Source organism: Thermobia domestica, chromosome 6, assembly GCF_964235325.1.
Source record: "Thermobia domestica chromosome 6, izTheDome1.hap1.1, whole genome shotgun sequence".
Lineage (NCBI taxonomy): Eukaryota > Metazoa > Arthropoda > Insecta > Zygentoma > Lepismatidae > Thermobia > Thermobia domestica.
In genome coordinates, this window is record NC_137459.1 from 50121962 (window position 1) to 50146083 (window position 24122).

The 24122-nt window shown below is 34.7% G+C and overlaps 1 protein-coding gene across 1 annotated transcript in view; it reads left to right on the plus strand.

The window, feature by feature from the left end:
- The window catches only part of LOC145687178 (glycine receptor subunit alpha-2-like), a 536410-nt gene that overhangs the window by 470565 nt on the left and 41723 nt on the right, over positions 1 to 24122 (plus strand). The gene's annotated exons all lie outside the window — the stretch shown is intronic.

The following is a 24122-nucleotide window of genomic DNA, read 5'->3' on the forward strand; positions in this document are numbered from 1 at the left end:
ATTTTATAAAATTTATTTTTACACGTATGAACATGTTAAATTTTGCCTTGTCATCATCGTAAACCGTCTTTAACCCACACGATGAAGTTAATTTATTTTTTCCTAGTCATAATTTTCATAGTTTATTTTTGTAAGCAAATAATAATATAATTATTGTAAATAAAAATAACATTTTAAAAGAATTTTTGTCGGGAATAAACAATTATTTATTTAAAATTAAGAATAGGTCGTGAGTTAGTATGGACATATTTTTGTATACATGGTGAAACTGTAGGTGCATAAACATCTGTTTCGTGAAAGCTTTGAGAAGAGACTGATGTTAAAATTGGTAGAGAAGGATTACCGTCAAAGAAGGAGGACCGTTATATGACGTAGGAGAAAGTTGCAAACTTAAATATGTAGATCAGCACGCAATTGTGCTAGTTTTGTTTTATTTAATATATACATCAGTTGAAAGTAGTCATGTGTATGGCTAAGAAAGAAAATGCCATTAAAGAAATAGCTACAACTTTTAAATAATCGGACGCGGCTAGTAAAATATTATTACAAAGCATAAGGTGTAAGTATGGATCAAATTGTGTGGATGCAGAAGGTATAAAAAAATAATTGGTGCATCTGAAATTTGAAAATTCAATAATATATGATGAATGTACAATTGGGTTTCTTTGTGATTGGGCACACAGTTGTATGTTTGTAGATTCTAAAGCATCGGAAACCCGTTCGTGGAGTAAGTTCGCAAGTCCTAGTGTAAGAGACTATTTTTTTTATTTTTATGCAGAAGCACATATTATTGGACCTTTAATAAAAGATAAATTTTATGAAGCATATTAGGTTTTAATAAGTGATGAAGAGTATTTACCGGAATTGGTTAAGGTGCATTTTTTTTAAAAAAAAAAGAGAGAAATAAAGAAAGATGACAGAAACTGAGAAAAACAATCGACAATATGTTCGTGCTGGTGATGGCCTATGTGTTTTATATATCGAAGAAAATGTTAGTGTGAATTGTATGTTAAGATTTATAAGTGTAGTTACGTTGTAACCCCGTGGATTGTAATAAGTATAAATTAAATATTCTTTATAAAGTACTCATCTTTGTAATATTGCAACACTTACCGTAAAGTATTTATCTAATGTTAAAACTCATGTTTAAATTTTTGAAGTGTTTGAAGAACATAATAAAATTTCAATCTTAGACTTTAAGAAATAATACAGAACTTATCAGACAAATTATTCCGTTTTTGATACAAGGTTCATGTGACATTTCACCATGTGCTAATCAATAACTTATTGGCATACAAGAATTTAAGTCGTCTGATAACAAATTTATAATTCGTGAATTTTGTTTAACTTCATGCAATGTTACATTAACTGTCCATTGTTTGATAAAATGCAGAATATAAAATAATTTATTATCATTAGGTTGGCAATAACAAATCGATTGCTTAACTTTAAATTTACACGGACTAAGTTGGTATTATAAGAGTGGATATATTTTATCAAACATGCCTAATCTTTTATACCAAATACGTTCTTAGAATTAAATCTTTTATTGTCAAAGTTTAGAAAAATCCATTTGGATTAAGAAAATATTTTGCATTATATATTGTTATAGACTTTAAAAGTAAGCATTGTCTACCATTAAGTAAACTATGCGAAAACTTATTTAATGAATATTTCTCTCTTCGTATAAATATTATTTAAAAAAATCAACATACGCACATCGTAATGTAGAACAATTAAATTATTCGTGGCAGTATGAACAATCAACAAATTGGCGAATGCGTTATCTATCTTATAAATTATTTATTTTGTGAATGTACGAATTCAAGTTGTAAACGTAACACAAGAATTAAAAATAAAATTTTATTAAAACTTGTTGTTTTTCTTTGTAACACTTTTTTTTACATACAATACAATACCATTATTTCTTTTCAAATTTTTCTTGCTAAATAATTTTAAAGTTTTCTCAAATTAATTATTTGTTATAATATAATAAAGGAATATAAACAAAATATCATAGAATTGAGTTACCATCCTGATAAGTTTGTGCATTTACAAAATATAGTTTACTATTTAGGTAATGCTAAAGAATCAAATTTAAATGCACGTTTATCTTTATTAATATAAACACAATTATAATGATATCCTAGAGTATCTGATTTATCTAAATTTATAATTAATTCTACTGGTGTTTAGACAATCATAGGAAATTTGTCAATAGAATATATTCCAGTCACAGTTTCACCCGTTATTTTATAAACTTTTAATAATTCATCACTAAACACTTTATTCCGTGTAGGTACGTAAGTATCACTATTGTCAACACACAAGACATAGTCATATACTTTTAAATACTCTGAGTACAACATTACTTCATGTACACTGGATCTATATTGTCCAAAACGATATTGGTTATGAATGTACTTATATATAATACATGAAAACCTAATTATCAATATTTCGGATAGTCAATTTCTTCAAAATATATAACATTCCGAAGTAAAAGTATTTCCAGAAAATAACTTTCATAGTTTCAGCATAAGTGTAAATAGTAGGAAAAGTAGTACAATATTTTTAGATCACATCATTGTGGTCTTAGTACCTCGCCTTCTTAACAACTCATACTATTTATGTTATGTTAGATATTTGTTTATATATATATATATATATATATATATATATATATATATATATATATATATATATATATGTGTGTGTGTGTGTGTATGTGTGTGTGTGTGTCTTTATCAATTTATGTTAATCAAATTGTGTATATGTAGTGTAGGTGACAGCTTCACTTCAATTATCTCCAATTACACTGACCACCAGTTGAATTAGAGACTTCTAACAAATATCATATAGCACCTGTTCGCTCTGATAACGGTAGCTATCCACCGCGGCCTGGACTCCACGAGGCACCTGCAGTGTTGTGGCCTGCAAAGTCTACTACAGAGCCCGCAGGTTGGTCGGAAGAGAGTCCACAACCCGAAAATGTCGTTGTATAGCGTCTCAGTTGTGTTCGATCGGATTGAGGTCTGCAGACAGTGATGGCTAGAAAAGTATTACCAGATCAGATGAGTGCTCATCAAATCATTCTGCCTGTATCCTAGAGTGGTGGGCCGGCGAATTGTCTTGCTGAAAGGTGAGGTCACCATCCGGATGTTGCATCCGAGCAAATGACAGGACATGGTCATCCAGAAGATTGCGGTAGCGTTCACCTATGATTGGACCGTATGACACGTGTTAGAGGACTCATTTCAGTCCACGTAAACATGCCCCAGATGTGAATGCCACCAACGCCGTCCAGCACAATTCCCTGCTGGCACGATGAATCCATTGCCTTGTGTGGTTGGCGACGCACCCGTGCCCGTCCGTCAGTATGTACCAATGGGAAACATCACTCATCTGTCCTACTGTCCTTAATTCAACTGATAATCAGTGCCTATAAAATATTTTATATGGGTAACAAAACAGTGATGTTCGGGTATCACTGAAATGGAATATAAGAAAAGTATATCTCGTAGATTATGAAATAAGAATGGAGAGTTTAGGTACAAGAGGGATTAATACAGATTTGCGCACTAACCATCTTACGTCACAAACTTTTAGGCAATAGGTGAATTGAAACTGACGCAATAAAACAAATTATACATAGATACAGAATGGATGCATGTATAGTAATAGTAATTTGTAGGAAAATGACTGTGAGGTAATCTAGTGGGTAAGAATGGTTTACAGAGAAAATGGGGGAAAATTAGGATCGATAAGTTCTTGCAGTCAGAACGGTTTGATAATAAGGAACAATAGATTCAACTAGGACAATGCAATATACGTATGAAAATCTACAATAAATTAACAGAAGTATCAAATTGATTATATGAGTGCATCAAGGAGCCAAAATAGTTTAAAGAACACGAAAGTACACTCCTGACCTCTGTTCTTTAGGTCAGGAAATAATCGGGTCAGGTGTGTTTATTGAAATATATCGTCAATTGACAAATATAACTAGAAAAAAATAGCAAAAATCAAAATGAATACTGAAAATGAATACTGCAAAGTTGAAAATATCGCGAAATGAATTAATAAACTGACTCATAGTCGAACAAATCGCCCTTCATTTGATTGTTACGTACTTAAGAACCAAACATCTCACAAGCTATATAGAAGAGTATTAAATACACTGGTAGGAAATGTACACCAAGAAGAGGAGTGTCGTTAAAACATCGTATTTTCTTTGGCTACTGTAAATAGCCGTACATATAATTGTCAAAAGTGCTGAGATGTGGATGCAATAGGAAGCAAGCACTGTCCATAGAAACTAGTTGTTCGTAGCAGCAGTTGATTAGGTACCAAATTAGTCGTCAAGAATGAGGATCAAGGTTTAGTGTGTAATATCATGATTGGTTAAAAACGAAAGAAACTGGAGATGTTTGACCAAAAATCACCATGCTGGCCAAGCATGTTGATAATAGCACTCATTGCCTGTTTTCTATTATAAGTGCAAACCCCTAATTTTTACCGTAGAAAAAAAGTTATATTCTACACTAGTGGGAGGTAAGAGTAGCACATTAGGTTTCTGCGAAGGACGATTTCACACAATTTCAACTGCTTCTCTCCATGTTGTCTTAACTCCTTTATATGAATGGTAAAACTTTTGGCTGATCCTAGTAAAGTATAAAAGATACTTTAGATATATTTCTTAGCTTTGAGGCAATGCATCAATTTAAGAGCTCAATTCCAAAAGAATCTAAGTTAAAAGAGTAAGTTTTTCAGAACACGACATTTTGTGTGCGTTTCCATCATTCTAATTCCGTAAAAGAAAAGTAATCTACCTGAAAGAAAATTGTAATTGCCTAGGTTTCGTAAGATAATTGTGAAATTATCATCTATAACAAGAGTTTTATAAATGTTTGTAGGCATGTCAGAAAATGACTTCAGAGAATACAGTTGACTAGGGTATTTTTGAAAACAACGCAGTTTTCTTTTGCCTGCCTACAACTAACTTCATTTATGTAATTTTGGCATGAAATCCTGTTCAGTATACGAAGATGCTGAAAAGGAACTTAATAGAACCAATATCTCAAAATTGACAAAAAAATGGCTTAGGCTCTTTTGGAATCCATCCCTTCAATTATGATATATTTCCAAAGGAGGAGCAACTTGAAAACTCTGGCTATCTTGTAAATACGTACTCTGGCTACGTTGTATTATGTCGTTAATTATGTTTTACATTATCAAAAACAAAACAACAACAATAAAACGAATAGTCTCATCGATGGGAGTGTTGAACAAAATCAGCCATAGTTTGTGGTTAAGTGTAACGTACACATTTATCTAACGGAGCTGATCGACACAATCGCAGACATTCTATTAACGATGGATGTTAGTCACTCACTGTTTACTCATCAAACATTCCACATATGTTTGTATAATTAAGCAATATGTGACCTTCGATTTAAAATATGAAAATTGTCAAACATCCAGACATCTTTAATAAACATGTTTGATGTATACTTAATGTTTCGAGTTTAATGACAATATTCAATAATGAAGTTGAATAAAACTATACCTTACAGCTTAACCTGCTATATGAACAAGTTGTAGTGCATTAACCTTCTCTTTGCCACGCATAATTCAAGAACATTAATCATTTATAGCCAGACAAAAAAAAAAATCTACTGGTAATCTTAAATGATGTAATTTGAAAGGCTTGAGGCAGTAATGAGTTTTATCATGTTGTGCATATCGCTTGCAAAATATTCGTGTTAAAATGTCTAAAAGTAACATTTCGCGAAACAAAATAATAATGAAATGCAAAATAAAGGGCAAAACAATTATGCCCTTTAAGCTAAGGGAGACAATGACTATAGCAAGGCAATGATGAAATAAAAGTTGGTAGAAAAATAAAGTGGGAGGAAACGGAAATACCCTGAGAAAATTCACGTACACGCTGTTGTCCACCATAAACTTACTTGGACGAGAATCGAATTATGAGCCCCACGCACTAGAGGTAAGCACAGTACCGCTGAACCACTGTCCCCCCAATAATAATAATAATAATAATAATAAACACATTCTAGCGCTGTACTCTCTAAATAAATGTCCTACTCGCTGGTCTAGTGGCTAGCGCACAAGCCTTTGGAGCATGGAAATCAGGATTTGATTTCCAGTGAAAAAGGCTTGAAATTTGAATGAATTACACTGATTGCATTCCACCTTAAACTCTAGGTCCACGTGTTTTATAGCCTCGGTGCTAAAAGAGACTCTAAACTCTAATATTATCACCTTTAAATAACTATATAATTGAGAAGTTAAGGTTATTTCGTTGGTACTGAAGCATTATCCTTAATGTTTTTTTCTTTTCATTTCTTAGGATAGTTTAACCTTAAGTAGGTTGCAAATTACGATTTTTTTCTTTTTTCCTTCTTTCTTTTTTCCCTAAGAACGAAAATTCTCCAGAATGCATTTGTTTGTACAGCAACGTTAAATTGTTTAAATCAAACTGAAATAGATACCCTTTTCTCTAAAAACATGAACTGACATTGCAATCCAAAGAAAATAAAATACAGACGGAGGAGGAATTTTTACGTCTAGCACAAGGTACGAATTACAAGTTTTTTGGATTCAAAGAAACCTAGATTCACACGTTATCCCTTGAGATTTAACGCGTTCCTTATTTATCACTTTGCATGGCCTACACAGTTGATACATGAGTGATCCGAAGATTAGTCTTGCAAGATATTGGTTCTTTTTTTCTGTAAATGCATCTGGTGCATATCTCTTACTTTGGTGAAAAGAGAAAATGGAATTTGCATTTGGATTCATTTTAACTATGTGAAATTGTGAAGAAAGAATAAGGCGCCCAAGGGAGGATTATGTATATGTGTATGGAAAGGAGCAAGGGTTGTGAAAACAACAAGGGTTTTCTGAGACATCACATTCCTCAACAACATGTGTGGTACCAGTGAAAACACTATTCTGGCAAAAAGTAATAAACAGGCATAAATATTTTATGATATTGTAATGTTCTATTCTGACTGTCTAGGTCATGCATTGATAATGTGAAAAGAAGTAATTCTCTCAACAACAAATGTGACTTCGTTTTAAAATGTAAAAAAAAAAAAAAAAAAAAAAAAATGCCTCAATGTTTTCAAATTTTCTAATATACACACATGCATTAAGAATATTCTATTTATGGAACCGAAATTTAGACATATTTAACAAGGAATTATGAAGAGGGAATTTAAAATGTGTTTTATAGCCTATATTTGCTAGCTACACCTGCGTTCTCTACACAGCGCATCATTCACATATGAACATGAATCTGCTTGTCATTCTTCACAGTATATGTGCATGTCCCTATACAGACACAAGTGAAAGACATCTTGATAAAAATCGGCAAGGGATACCATGGAGGGGAGATTTTTTCGATTTTTTTTTCAATATCTCGCACCGTTTGCAAGATTTGAGCCTACTTCCGGTGTGAGTCTCTAATTTATTATAATCAGTGTTTTCTTTCTTCTTGCATGCATTATGTAATAAGCAAATACATTACAAACACAATTAATTACAATATCAGTGATATATTGTGTTCATTGGGCAAAACACTCCAAACAATAAAGTTTCATCTTAGCCTGGAAAAATGCTTATCCTTCGTTTTTCATTATCATTTGGAAAAGAAACAAACACTTGAGATATATATACAATTATGTTGTGTTGGAATATGTAACTGATAGGATATGATGTGTTACTATTTTTAAATTTTAACATTGTCAGTGCACTCCTAAAAATGTAATAAAGAAATAACGGTCATGTTGTTTAAAAATAGTCAGTTAGAACTGGGCAATCTACACAAAATTTGGAATCGACCAGTGGAAACGGCAGGTTTCTAGCACTTGTGGTTTTCGAGATCTCATTGTCGAAAGGATTGGAGACAAACATATAAACTTTTCCTTGGAGACAGACATAAACCTAGCATTTTAATATATAGATTAATCATTGAAGTTTTCTGCACTAGTAACATTCCTTCCACAATTTTTCAATAGTCTATACTCACACGATTTTGATCTATTATAATTATTACTATTAGATACGTGAGTAAATGAATACTATTTGGTTTTGCGTAATTGGTAAAAATATCACCTATCAGCCTATATTAAATAATCTACTATATATAATGTGATTCCCTTTCAGATTTCCTTTAACAACTGTTCAGTTTTCCATTAGTTCAATTAAACCGTGTAATGATCTAAATCAAATAATGTCAAGTAGTAGGGCCTATAAGTACAAACAGGAAAGCTTTTGTTATTAATTATGAACAATTAGCTTTATAAGTTGATGAACGTGAAATAATATGGCTTAACATCGTTCTCAGGATTGTGCTCTTGAATATTTACTTAAATTTGTTTATTGCTAATTCATTTGTTTAATTATTTTGGTGAATGCTCATTATGTAAAAGATTGAGAATTGCCTCAAATAGCTCTGAGAAGAAATACAACAGAAAATTCTCCCTTTTTTTCTAGCTTACTCGGGATTATTTATATAATAAGATGGAAATCATCTAAGTTATATTATAATTGTAAACTTCCCAAATATCTGAAAGATTTTTTCTCTTTTGTTTAGTTATCTGTTATTAAATTTTATGCTACGAAATGTCGCGAATTCGTGATTTATCTGAGAAGAAAATAAATATAAGTTTGAAGAAATTAATTAACACGTGAAAAAGTAAAGTTAGGAATCTGCGTACGATTTATTTTTCAGGTAAACTTGTATAAGTGTTACGATGAAACTGAAGTGTAGTTAACTTGAATTTTAACTAATAAATGCTTGTTCATTACTTGCGTGTTACCATGTGCTACAGTATTTCTACGAAGTATTATGTTTTAGTGGCAAAAAATCATTTGCTATGCATTACGAAGCAATGCTGTTTTCGTGACATTCAAACATAATCCTTTGCAACGCAATTTGGATTAAATTCACTTGTTCAAATTGACAACTTTTTTTTATGAATATTTCATTTGATTGTTTCAATTACATTACTATCTACATTGTGGATTTAGATGGTAATCACTTTACTGCAATTAGATCTCTACTGTTAAATTGAGGATTAAACTACTAATAAATAATTCTACTGAAATAGCTTTAATTAATATAACATCAATGAAAGAAGGATTATATCTGAAATATTTTTAATTCATTTGTAATGTGAGAATATGATATTGTTAATTTGGTCGTTTTTATTTTACGATTTCGTAACATAACCTTCTCTGTTCTCACATCACTAATTTATTCTTAACAGAATTTCATATTACTATATCAATTGATATTGAAACATATATTCCTTCTGCGTTAATGACCTACAATAAATTATTAAATTAAATACTTAAATATGTTTGTAATTAAAATGTGCAAGAGCGTTTAATTATGACAAATTATAAATAAAAAAATGAAAATAATGAATTCAATAATAATAAAGTTTCGAAAAAAAATATTCTATATTAAAATACATTTTTGGACGTTCATAAATAAATGTTATGAATCAGTTACTGATATGTAGATTACATTCAACTGGTCAGTCTGAAATTCAGATATAGAACTACTATTGCGTAGAATCTTCTTCTAAACCTTTTTGCAACTAGCTGTGGTCGCCTTTCTGGATCGTTGTCCTCGACCTGTTTTTATCTTGTGTCATATCCGCTGTGACACCAGACTGCACCTTATCGTTTTTAACACATTAATGTTCTCCTGAAAAATTAATAACTCAATGTTATCAATATATATAGGGTTTGTAGAAAGGTTGTTTACAACGCTTCTACAGATGAAAACAAGTAAAAATGTATATGAAACAGAATGTCCATTTCGGCCTCCTAACCGAGCTATGGACGTTCAAAAGGGTGGTAAAATGAACTTCGAAGGCTAATTCTGGCAAAACAAGAGATAGAAAGGGGTGTTAGGCAGCCCACATAGACTCTCAACATGGACTATCCATAAAATACTAAGATTATGTGTACAAGGCTAGCGCAAGGGATTTCCCAAAGGATGCGAAGCATGCAGAGGACGTTATGAGGGCAAAGTGAGGTGAGAGGATGTATGTGAAGTGTTCATGCATACAGAAACGAATAGCTGAAGTGTGTATGCGTATGCAAGATGGCGGGAGAAGTGCGTGGTTGCATAACCGTACAGAAAAGAAGCGCAATTTCGACGGGTTTATTCAAAGCGTGTGTTCGAGAAAGCAGAAAGGGCAGTCCGACAGTGGGGTAGGGACATACAGCGATCTACATAGGGTCAACAATTGTGTAATTGAAAGGCGCTAATGGGGAGGTGATGCAACGTTTACGATAGAGGAACCGAAACCTGTTCCGGTGATAGTACTCGTAGAAGATAAGCTTCAGCTGATTACTACAATTACAATAGAAACAGCAAGAATAAAAAACTGAGGGGTTAAGGCTGAATTCGACCACTGCGTTAGAATGTAAAAAAAAAAAAAAAAAGGTTTGAGGATATTTATGACGAAACTATGGATCACACAAGGTTGTGAATTCGGATAATTGTAGATTACCTATGCATTGAACTATGCATTGATAAAAGTAAAATATTCTTAATCATTGCCATTGTTGTATAAAAAGAGCATTTGAATGAGAAGTTACGGTTTTCGATAATGAACTGAGCTTAAACAGTGGATCTACTTCTCTCTTATTATTAAAGCAAGTTTTATTTAGTGACTAAGCTTTTCAAACTGTAGTTAGAAGTATAAAAGATATTGCGAGACTGCACAATTTTAAACTACTTCTTGTTTCGACGAAATTATCCACACAAATGGAGTGTTCTTCAGGTGGAATTCGCACGCAAAGAGATTCACACAGTACGGCAAGATGCCGAGACACAGCGGCAGTGGGAACTGGCAACCGGGATTGAGCATGTGGGTGAAAGGGCAATTTGATTATCATTTAAGTAATAATAATAATAATAATAATAATAATAATAATAATAATAATAATAATAATAATAATAATAATAATAATAATAATAATAATAATAATAAATGATCCTCTCGCGTACTTGACGCGCCGGACAACCAACAGCGCCCACTGTTTATGAAGCAGTAAAACACCTCTAAAGCAAAAAGTTACCAGGTGATTTAAGAATAGCTTTCTGAGGAGTGTTGGAAATCTGGCAACCTTGCCTGTCATTACGAAAGGAAGAAGCAGAGTTCTTTACAACCGACAGACAATGGCTTAAGTGTGGCCGCGTTTCTTAAGTGTCACGTCTAGCCAGGTGTTTACTATTTATTAACGTAAGTTGATACACTGCAAATCAATTACTCCAAGTTTTATCCACAACATGACAAGGTTACTGTGGAATTTAAGAACATCCCATTGCTTAGTAAGGCTCCTCTAAACGCCCCTTTTTGAAAATTCGGCCACACAGTGATCATGGAACTCTATGAAGTGATCTTAAATAATTGTTTTCCAGAAAAGATATTCAATACCTTTGAGGGCAGCCAAATGATTGTCATAGGCTGTCCTATCAAATGTCTCAAATGTTATTTGAATCGTTTCTTAGTTTATGAGTACCATAACCACTATGTGGCCCACTTTGCAAATCCAGAATATTTTATTCAGTTTTCACACGAATTGCATAAATCGAAGGGAACAGTTGTGGGGAACGTTTAGAAGGGCCTTAAGTAAATAGCAGAACTCTATGCTTAAGTCTAGAGCCTTTTAAGGTAAAACACTGGAAGGAAAATAATTCAGCACAAAGACATTGGCGGTGAATTTGCATTCACCTATTTTATCCACACCATGAGAAATCATCCAGATTTACTACACATCAAAGCTGTTCAACATTCATGCTACACGTAGTCGCAAAGGTGAGTTTAGGAGCTCAGTTTTGTTTGCAGAGCTCAGAAAAAAAAGAAAAACAAACTATCTTTACATGTAACCAGTAATACATTTCTAGATTCATATGTAATTACAGTACTTCTGAAAACAATTCTTATCACTCGTTAATTTTGGCCCTACACAAACACCGCTATGAATGACAGGATCCGTATGTGTGTAAGTTTCTCCATGATTCAATACAAAGTTGCGTCCCCGGGCTGCAAGGGACGCAGTTTCTTCGTTCACTAAGCAACATGTGTGGTTCTGTCTGTGGTTTGACACTAGGTGGAGTATCTAATGCACAGGGCTCGTAACTGAAGTTCATAACTAGTTGGAGCTGTTTTAATAGTTGATGCCGTCGAGTAAATGCTAGTTTGGTGCTTCTGTGTGAGTGTTTATGTAAGTGTGTGAGGGTTCGCGTAAAGTGTATAAGGGTCTCAGTGTATAGAATTGGGCAACTGATAACTCGCAGGTGAATGATAGTAGAAACAATAGAAACAATAATCATTTAAATAGTTTCACCGCTTATCATTGTGGTACTCCCAGAACCGTGAACGACAGTGCAACTGATAGAATGGCGAACTACTCTTTTACTGGGCTTGCTGATATTCATTTCATATACGGCGAGGCAAGAAGTAACAGCCGGGAGGCAAGGCGTCTGTATGAAGAACGGTTCCCGAATAGGAGATTACCGTCACACATCTTCTTTCATACAATCGATCGCCGACTTCGGGACACAGGATAACTACAAACACCCCGACAAGAAGTAGGACGAAATCGAAGTGTGCGAACTGTTGCATTTGAGGAAAACGTGCTGAAAGCATTTACGTTTCATCCTAAAACCAGCATGCGCTCCGTAGGTCAGGCGCTAAACACAAGTCATACGACTGTGTGGCAGGTTGTGCACGAGAAAAGAACGCACCCTTTTAAGTTTCAAAAGGTTCATGATTTATCCCCTGCAGACTTTCAACTGCGTGTGGACTTCTGCCAGTGGTTTCTGCAGCGCACTATTGCTGAGCTAGACTTCCCAACAGTTAATTTATGGACGGAGGAGTGTATATTCACCAGAGAAGGCGTACTAAACAGCCACAACAGTCATGTATGGGCTGAGGATAATCCTCACGCAACCCTTGTGCATCAGCATCAGCACAGGTTTGCTGTGAATGTCTGATGTGGCATCATACATGACTACCTGATTGGACCGTACATCTTACCTAATCGTCTGACTGGTGGCAATTATCTTACCTTTTCGTGTGAGGTCTCACCTCTACTTCTCGAGGAGACCCTACCCTTGGCCTTGAGACTACCCTTGGCATTGAGACAACGGCTCTGGTTTCAACATGACGGCTGACCTGCTCATTTTGACCAACGTGTACGGATATTCCTGCATGAAACTTTCGGTAATCTATGGCTTGGGAGGAGTGGTCAAGTATTATGGTCACCTCGCTCGCCAGATTTCACACACATGGACTTCTTTCTCTCGGGTTAAATGAAACGGATTTTCTATGAAACACCTGTACAAACAGCCGAAGAACTCGTGGCTCGTATTTCGCTTGCTGCGGCGCGAATTTCCGATACACTGGAAGTATTTGGCCATACCAGGCAGTCTATTATTAAGCGATGTCACTTGTGCAATGCTACTCATTGAGGACAGTTTCAACACACACGCTGAGGGTCTCCATGACTCTTTCTACGCATGCGCACAGAACATTGAGAGGCTCATGACACATTCTACATATGCATCTGTAATGTTTAGGGAGGTCATTGTAGTTTGATGTAGGTCCATTTGAGACAACAGGTAGCTAGTACAATGCTGGTAGTGACGGTGCTAATACTAACACTAATACTAAATACTAATACAATAATACATTAGTTTTATTCGTATTCCTCGCCTTCTTCTTCTTCTTCTTCTTCTTTTATTATTATTATTATTATTATTATTATTATTATTATTATTATTATTATTATTATTATTATTATTATTATTATTATTAAATGCTTATCGAATTGTCCTTTCACTCTCCATGCGCAAAATCACACGTTGAATCTTGGATGCCAGTTCCAACTTTTGCTGTGCCTCGGCATCTTGCCATAATGTGTGAATCTCTTCACTCAGTTTTTCATTATTTTTGTTTGTATTGCAATTGTAGTAATCAGCTGCAGCTTGTCTTCTACGAGTACTATCACTAGAACCGGTTTCGATTCCTCTTTCGTGAACGTTGCATCACCTCCCCATTAGCGTTTTTAATTACACAACTGTCAACCCTATGTAGAGTGCTGCATGTCCCTACCCCACTGTCGGACTGCCCTTTCTGCTTTCTCGAACACATGCTTTGAATAAACCTGTCGTAATTGCGCTACTTTCCCGTACGGTTATGCAACCACACACTTCTCCCGCTATCTTGCATACGCATACACACTTCAGCTATTCGTTTCTGTATGCATGAACACTTCACATACATCCTCTCACCTCACTTTGCTCTCAGAATGTCTGCGGCATGCTTCGCATCCTTTGGGGAATCCCTTGCGCTCGCCTTGTACACATCTACATCTAATCTTAGTATCTTGGGATAGTCCATGTTGAGAGTCTATGTGGGCCGCCTAACACCCCTTTCTATCTCTTGTCGTTTTGCCAGAATTAGCCATAATGTTCATTTTCCTACCCTTTAGGACGTCTGTAACTCGGTTAGGAGGCCGAGATGGACATTGTGTTACATAGACATTTTTACTTGTTTTCGTCTGTAGATACACCTCCCAAGCGTTGTAAACAACCTTTCTTTACACCCTGTATATATTAGTGGTCTAGAAAACATGAAGCTATTACGACCCTTTTACAGTACTGCGAAAAACTTCTACCTACATCTAAGTATTTCCTTACAAAAATTTCAAAACTCTGGGATAACAGGAACTCTGAAATTTAAGAAAAAATGGTAAAGAAAGTAAAAGTCAAAAATTTTATAATTTTTAAAAAATGTTCATAGCTTTTCGCGGTACTACGGAAAGTTGTACCCATATGTAACAAGGGGCATCACCCAATTTTCCGGCTCCGATTTCAATGATTTTTATTTTATTTATTTATTTATTTCCTGATAGAGGACATGTAAGTATTATTTGTAATGACAGAAATTTTTGCCATGGTGCATGTTTTCTATTTTTCTATAATTTTTAAGAGTTGTGATGTGTTTATTAGAGACTACTGCAGAAGTCCTTTGTAAACGGAGTGTTAATGAAAAAAACAACCATGTAGATACATATAAGGCCTTGGGAGAAGTCGTATGGTAGGTATGACCTTAACGGCAGTCATCTTGAAACCCGCCATTTTGAATTAAGGTTAAGTTTTTGATATAGGAATAGGGTAACGCGATACATAATTTCGAGCTAGAATTTAACCACAAAGACAATGGTGAAGTTAGTTTTAAGATACGCTCATTTGGGGAAAAGTTACGGACATATTAATTATTTATACTTATTATGTACGTAAGTCCCTTACCTCCGCTTCTAACCCGCGTTAATGATAATAAGTGGATAAAAGCTTCGGTAATACATATTACGCCTAGAGAGAAGTGATACGGTAAGGTTGTCCTTGACGCCAGTCATCTTGAAATCCGCCATTTTGAATTAAAGTGAAGTTTTGAAAAATGAAAACCATAGCATGTGATACTTCATTTTAATAGTAAATTTTCCCAAAAAGTCAATAGTATGCTTATTTTTTCTATAGTTAGCTACTATGAATTTAAGACTGCTTCTAATGTGCACCAAACGTCAATCATTCGATCTTTCGAATTGGCAACACTCCTAATTTTCACAGCATGTTTTAGGATTCCAATTGGCACTTTGCAATTGTTGCCATGGCTCACGTTTTCTAAATTTATTACATATTTTTAAGAGCTGCGATTTGTCAGTTTATGAATAGTGTTTGGATAAGCATCCAGCAATTTTTCTGAATTTTGAAGACTTGCCATGTAATTGTTTATTTCCTATGCCATTTAATTATTTCTTTTATATATATCTGCCCTTCAAAAACTCGTTTCCTGACATGAATCATCGCACAACGAAAGAACTCCAGCATTGCATTCAGGTTATACCGAAGATGTAGCTTGTAATAGATAGTAGATGAGACGAGAAATCAAATGAAAATTCATTTCAAAAAGGAAAACGAAATATGATTGTTGTGTAAATCAAAGGTCTTTTGTTTTGTTTTATATTTATTTCTTTATTATATATTTGTTTATTTTCTATGGCAATTTTTTAGCTAGCCAGACAAAAAAGTCATTCGTTTTCTGGTGATTGTTGTCGATGGTTTATGTTTGAAAGATTTATAATCAGTGTTGATCGGGAACTCAATTAAGTTACACCTCTTTATAAACGAGTTACCTGTTTTCATACCATGTTCATGGTACAAACACTGTGTTGGGAACGGTCATATTAAGCCTCTTTGATATTTTCTATTATTGCTGCTGTTCCCTTAAAATTATATTTATTAAAAATATTATATCGTTTGTCGTTTGCGCAATCTGTAGGCTACATTTCTTGATAATTTTGTGTTCGAATAACACCAATTTGTTATAATTTCATTTGTATTTCTTTACGTCACATATGTCCATAGGTTCCTAATCTATTCTGGCTTAAAATAAATAATTACGTTGCAAGTCTTCAAAATTCAGAAAGATTGCTGGATGCTTATCCCAACACTATTCACGAATTGACAAATCACAACTCTTGAAAGATGTAATAAATTTAGAAAACATGAGCCATGGCAACAATTGCAAAGTGCCAATTGGAATCCTAAAACATGCTGTGAAAATTAGGAGTGTTGCCAATTTGAAAGATCGAATAATGGACGTTTGGTGCACATTAGAAGCAGTCTTAAATTCATAGTAGCTAACTATAGAACAAAAATAAACATGCTATTGGCTTTTTGGGAAAACTTACTATTAAAATGAAGTATCACATGCTATGGTTTTCATTTTTCAAAACTTCACTTTAATTCAAAATGGCGAATTTCAAGATGACTGGCGTCAAGGACAACCTTACCGTATCACTTCTCTCTAGGCGTAATATGTATTACCGAAGCTTTTATCCACTTATTATCATTAACACGCGGGTTAGAAGCGAAGGTAAGGGACTTACGTACATAGTAAGTATAAACAATTAATATGCATGTAACTTTTCCCCAAATGGCGTATCTTAAAACTAACTTCACCATTGCCTTTCTGATTAAATTCTAGCCCAAAATTATGTATCGTATTACCCTATTCCTATATCAAAAACTTGACCTTAATTCAAAATGGCGGATTTAAAGATGGCTGCCGTTAAGGTCATACCTATCATCCGACTTCTCCGTAGGCCTTATATGTATCTACAGGGTTGTTTTTTTTTCATTAACATTCCGTTTACAAAGGGGGCTTCTGCAGTAATCTCTACTAACCACATCACAACTCTTAAAAATTATATAAAAGTAGAAAACATGCACCATGGCAAAAATTTCTGTCATAACAAATAATACATGCCTGTCCTCTATCAGGAAAAAAAAAATCATTGAAATCTTACCCGAACAATTGGGTGATGTCCCTTGTAAGTATTATTTGTATAAAATTTCAGAACCTCGGGATAATATCTCCTGTTCTGAAATGTTGTCTGAAATTTCATGAAATTAAGAAAAGAAACTATTCTTAACAAATTCAATTTCTCAAATCAAAATGATTCATTTGTTTGTATTAAGGCAACACCATATTATAACCACAAAGTACCTAAGCTGCTTAATAAACCAACAAGTAAACATATTACAATGAGATAGGGTTTTAGGATTTAGATTTCTGGCCTTTCGGCATCTATGGTCATTCAGCACGTCATATATGAGGGATCACGTCCCTCGGCGAGCACACTATAAGGACAAAGGGTTGGAAGAAAGGATTGGGGAAGAGAGGAAGCGGTCTGGGATCTATATACCATCCCGGCATTTGTCTAGTGTGAATGGGGAAAACCTCATTGAGTATGGCTGCCCAGAAAAAGCTTTTTACACTTTTTCGACCAAGTATCTCCACCGGGAATCGAACTCGGGTACGCTCGCACTGAAAGCGAGAGTATTATACAATGGAATGAAATGAAATCTTTACTTTTTACGTCCCAATGGATATGCTGGCTAGGATAAAGAAAACGGTGATGATGAGAAATGAAGAGATTGGTGGAATGCAAAAAGTGGGAGTAAACGGGAGAAGTCCGACAAAATCCACGCACATGCTGTTTGTCCATCACAAAGTTCACTTGGTGCGAGCTGAGGTCCAACCAAGGACCTCATGCACCAGAGGTGAATGCTCTACCAATTATCCACCGCGCCCTAAGCATATTACAAGTTTCCAGTGTTTTTAACAGCTGGATCTATAAAGGTAACCAAGAAAGTTCTGTCGCTTTTTGTGAAGGTCTGTGTTCTACTACCCTCACACCGTGAGTTGAATGTGGGTGGAGATGAGGCGAAGGTCAGTTGTTGGTGTGGGTACATCCAACATATTAGCTGGTTGTAGCAGTTCAGTTACACCGTGAACTTGCGTAAGGACAGAGTGAACATGAGACCTCCACAGAGCGTCATAAAGGCGTGTATGCTCTAAGAATTCAACCTGGGATAAAATGCCACTGCAGCAGGGTGGAAGATATATCAGGCCTTTGGTAAGGGTGTCGTGACTACGCGGACAGTGCTGGGTTGTTTAACAAGTTTAAGGACGGAGACGAAACACTCGAAGATGCACCACGTGGCGGAAGACCAACATATGTACAAAATGGAGATCTTCAGGTAGTAATTGAGGCGAACAGTGGCCAGACATGTGAAGAAACAGGACTACAACTCAGTGTGAGTGAAGAAACCATTCGGCAGCACCCATATCAACTTGACAAGCACAACAGTTGGATCGATGAGCCGCACATGACTTGACTCCGGGCCATAAGGTAACACGAGCAGACATTTCTGTTTCTTTGCTGTCTCGTCTGAGGAAGGAGCCATTTCTGGACAGGGTATTGACATGTGATGAAAAGTGGGTTCTGTATGAATTTCCACGGCGCAGTCGTCATTAGCTAGCATCCCATGAACCGGTTCCAAAACTGCCGAAACCAAAACTACACCAGAAGAAGGTCCTTCTGTGTGTTTTGTGGACTGCTCGCGGCATCGTGGCACTTCTGAATCTCAAAGGGGTCCTCCTGTTACAGAACAACGCTAAGCCCCACGCGGCTAGTACGACCCGGGACACCATTCTACGCCTTGGATGGGAATCACTTTTGCATCCGCCGTACTCTTTGAACATTGCGCCGTCCGTTTTTCACATGTCAATTCCTTGGACAATCACCTTAGAGGACGCCAGTTCATATCCTTAGTAGAGGTGGCAACTTCATTTGATACCTTCTTCGCTTCACGGCCACCAAGTTCTAGAGCGATGGCCTTCCAGAACGTTGTCAGAATGTCGTCTATGATGATGGGGACTATTTAAGACCTTCCAGGTGCGTCTTAGGTATCATATCGATGTTTGAAGGTGGTGGGTGAAAAAGCTACAGAACTTTCTTGGTGTTCTTTATAGCTGTTCTAAAGATTGGGCTAATAATAATAATAATAATAATAATAATAATAATAATAATAATAATAATAATAATAATAATAATAATAATAATAATAATAATAATGATAATGATAATGATAATAATAATAATAATAATAATAATAATAATAACTGTAAACAATTTTCAGCTTCAATTTTTACTGGTTTCGTTTACGATAAGAGCACGCTACGTAGTTCTCGTCTACGAGTTTCTTTTTTTTTTAACTTGAGCCATTTCACTTGCCACTGCTAGATTTATCGAGGATAGTTAATAACCATTATAGTCTTGATTAGTGGTTCCCCACCTTGTTTACCTGCCGCCTCCTTTCATAAACCTTGCATACTTTATGTTTCCATCCCTCGTCCTTTTTGTTCGTTTGCCATACGTTGTTCTTCCCTGACATCATCTGCGCTTTTAGATACAGCTTTGAATTCTCAAATCTTAATATGAATAATAATATCCTATTCACACAAGTGTATATTTGTCTCTGGAAAACTTCTGCATACCATTGACTTTATTTTATTATTATTATTATTATTATTATTATTATTATTATTATTATTATTATTATTATTATTATTATTATTATTATTACCAAATTTGATCTTTATGTAACTACAGTTCTTACTCAATAGTTATTTTGCATCTCTACGATATTTGATTTAATGCCTCTTTGTAACAACATTTGTAATATTTGTAAGTTAAATAACTATAGGATAAATCTTATAGTTATTTAGTATATATTCTTGACTCCTTATAAATCAATTATGAATAGTTTAAATATTGCTTTATTTACTACTTCCGAACTCATTGACAACGCTTTTGGCAATTAAAAAAAAAAAAAAACTGATGAAATTGTTAACAATCAGTTGTGGATAATGTTGAAAGACTGCAAAGCAGCATTTAGTATTCATATTCGGTACTGTTATTAACAATTATACGAAGCGCCTACATTACTTAGTTTGCATCTGATTAGTGATCGATTGATAACAGGCTCTTTCTTTCTTGTTTCAACAGTGTCGCTATTGTGTTTCTGAATAATAAACATAATGGAAAGTGTCTACATCTGCAGCATTGAAACTATTTACAAGCTTTCATTCGCTTCACTAATTTTCCAGGCCGGTGTTCTGATCTGAGAAGTTTATTTTGTGGTGTTGTATTGACTTTGTAATTTATCGTTTGTGTCAGTGTGTGTGTGAAGTAAAATTGCAGCTTCCAGCCCCAAAGAGAAAATTGTACAGCGAAGATTGCATCTGGTATTTAACTACCACAGTGTGTTGTGTGTCATGCTTTCCTCAGCAATGATGCTGCCCTCCCTTTCCGATTGGAACGACATTTGCCAACAGTACATCCAGCCCTCAAAGAGAAATGTAAAGATTTTTTTTTTTTTTATTGTGAAAGGAAACTCGTTGAAATGGATGAAGTTGGATTCCTCTGGAATCCTTCATGAGCAAAATGAGAAGGTAGAGAAAGCATCATATGAACTTTCTCTTCTAATAGCCAAAGTTAAAAATACTCATACTATTGGTGACTGTTATCAAAACTTACTTACGTAAGGCAAACAAAATTGTACAGAAAATCAGAAAAAAAACTGACAACATATCGGTTTCAGATAATACTGTAAAATGTAGAATTAATGAAATGGACTAGGATTTAAAAGGTAAGGTTTTAAAATAATTCCTCTTTTTGCTCAGCAGTGTAATGATTCCACGGACATGTCTTAGTTTTACCAGTCAATAGTGTACTATCTGTTCGTTAATTAAAAGAGGTTATTAGAAGAAACGCTATTTTCAACAACTTTGGAGACATCATCCAAAGTTTATGATTTTTTTTTCTGCTATCATTAATTGTTTTGTTGAAAATGAATTATCTTGGGACAGAGTTTTAGGAATACTAATGGAGCTCAAGCAACGTTAAGTTCTCGGTCTGGATTTACAAAGCTGGCTAAAAATCCTACAATTATTGGTTCGTACTACTTAATTTACAGGCAAATCTAACTGCAGAAACTTCACCAGAGAACCTGAAGCAGGTATTATCATTGGCTATTAAAGTTGTGAATTTTGTAAAATCAAGTGCTGTGAATACTTATCTCTTTTGTGGCTTTGTGTGACGATCTCCGTGCTGAACATAAAACTTACCGATGTTCGTTGATAGTCGAAAGGTAATATATTGAGTAGACTGTACGAGCTTAAGTCATATGTGGAATAAATTTCTCCAAGTGTAGGAAAAGATGACCTTTATACTTCTTTTACTGATAGCATTTGTATTTTCTTTTTCATTTCTTGCTAACTTTTTTTTTAAAATATTAAAAATTCTCAATCTCAAAATCCAAGCTAGCAACACGAACTTATCACCGAATATCAAGAAACTTCTGATGGAAAAGCACTGTCAACCATCACACGAGTTTTTCCTCTGGCCTTACTTGATAAATTTTGGAACTTCATCTTATACACTTATCTAGTATTTTGTACTCATTTTCGATAATTTTGTAATATATATATATATATATATATATATATATATATATATATATATATATATATATATATATATATATATATATATATATATATATATAATTTGCGTAATGATTTATCTTTTAATAAAGTATAAACCTTAAATGGGAATAGGAAAGACAAAATGTCAAATATATAATATTTCGAAGTTCACTAAAGCAAAAGTGTAATTGCTGATTACAAGTTGTGATTTTGTTTTTAATTTATCATGTTATTTCTGTCATGGCTTGCCCCCACCTTGCTCACAGTACATATACCCCAGGTTTGAAACTACTAGTTCTGATGAATTATTGTTTTATCAGGATTTCGACTATATAGGCACGATAAATAGAATTTTTATTGTATTCTTTACAAATTTATACTGGCGCTCGCGGTTAGTATGTCTAATTGAATGGTTAGTGCTTGGACCGTTTTTGTCTTAAATGTATTCAGTGTGTAATACAAAATAGAACTTTAAATAATAACAGTGTTTAATATTAATAATGACAAAATTTACAAAGTGCTCTAAGCAAGGTGCTTTGGACAGTGTAATTTTTGAACAAACAAAAGATTTCATTCGAATGCTTCCAACATGTGAGGATGTAATAAAATGGCGCTTTAAGAAAGTTGGCGTATTTGATCTGCTAGCACTGGTAACAAGGATCCTCTGTTTTCCCTAATCAAGCCAAAAATACGTATACACCTGTAGAAGATGTATTGTGAAGCCTCAATTCCGATTGCTTCAGCAAAACGAATGATGGATGCAATTAACTCATATCACAAGAAATATCTACATCAAGGCGGCGTATAAAAGAACTGAGAAAAGCGCAGTAACCAAAGCAAAGGTTGAGAACTTTAAAGAAGATCCCCGATTTGTATTGATGTATAAGCTTGCAAGTGTCCCACTTTTAAGGATTGCACGTGTCCGGAGGAATCAAAGAGACAATTATTTCTTGCCGATCAAATAATCAAGCTATTTACGTGTACCGGTTCGGTCGATTTGCAAGAAACCAAGAAACTTAATACGTTACAAGAGAAAGTTAAGTGATTTACTTCGTAATCTTCGTAGTTCTTAAAGTAATGCCCTGCCCTGCTCGTTTGGTGGCTTATCTGCAATTCACGTCAACAAATTCAACACCCTCCAAGGAAGATGACGCAAACAGAATGGAAGAGGACCTAGCCATTGGCGATTACACTCCCGCTAAATCTTTGAAAGATGCAGGTATTAGGATTTTGCTTTAACATCGCTCTCGTCCCAAATTCGAATCAAACTTACAAATGCCGCAATACTAAAGTCAAAGATTCATAGAATCGCTACAATAGTCACAATGTTTTGCAAAACGTAGATCTAATCGGAACATCAAATACATTACTTGTGATTGGCAAGAGGAAAATCGCTAGGAAAAGATCTCGAACTATGAAAACCCTTAAAAGGAAAAAAGTTTGAAAAATGATTGTGCCTCTATATTAAGTCTTTACTTTGACGGCTGACTTGACAAAACACTCCCAAGATAAAAGCATGACGAGAAGTACTACCAGAGGACAATGATTGAAGAACATTATACTCTTGTGAAGGAACCTCATTCGAGCTACATGGGTCCAGTTACAGTTAACTCTGGATCTAATCAAGACATTTCTGAAACTATTTACAACTGTCACAGCTAAGATGCCCGGGAATTTCGACAGCGTTCTTGTGCTTGGTTGTGATGGGACGCCTGTGAACATAGAAGTACCCAATAGAGTACTGTGTCACCTTGGATTGAAGTTAGGCAAACCTGTTCAATCGGCTACAAAGTCTCTGCAGTAGAATCCATCTAGGACAAGGCAAACCAAAATTAAATTAATGCTAACGTCTAGTACTACAAAGTTTCAGATGTATCAGTGTAAGATAACAATCTCATATTAACGTCTAATAGTAGAAATTCTGCAATTGTATGTATTATGCATCCAGACATTCGTGTATGTCAGTCCAGACATGTGTATCCCGACATACTGTAAGTGTGTACGTCAGTTTGTGGAAGGTCTCTGCTAACTTTGATTACATATTGATACCCAAAACTAGTTAAAGCCTCAGTCTAAAAATAAAATAAAAATAAAAGTAAAAAGAATCCTAAGCAATATTGAACCAACATCAGCAAATAATTAAGTAAGCTGTAAAAATTATAA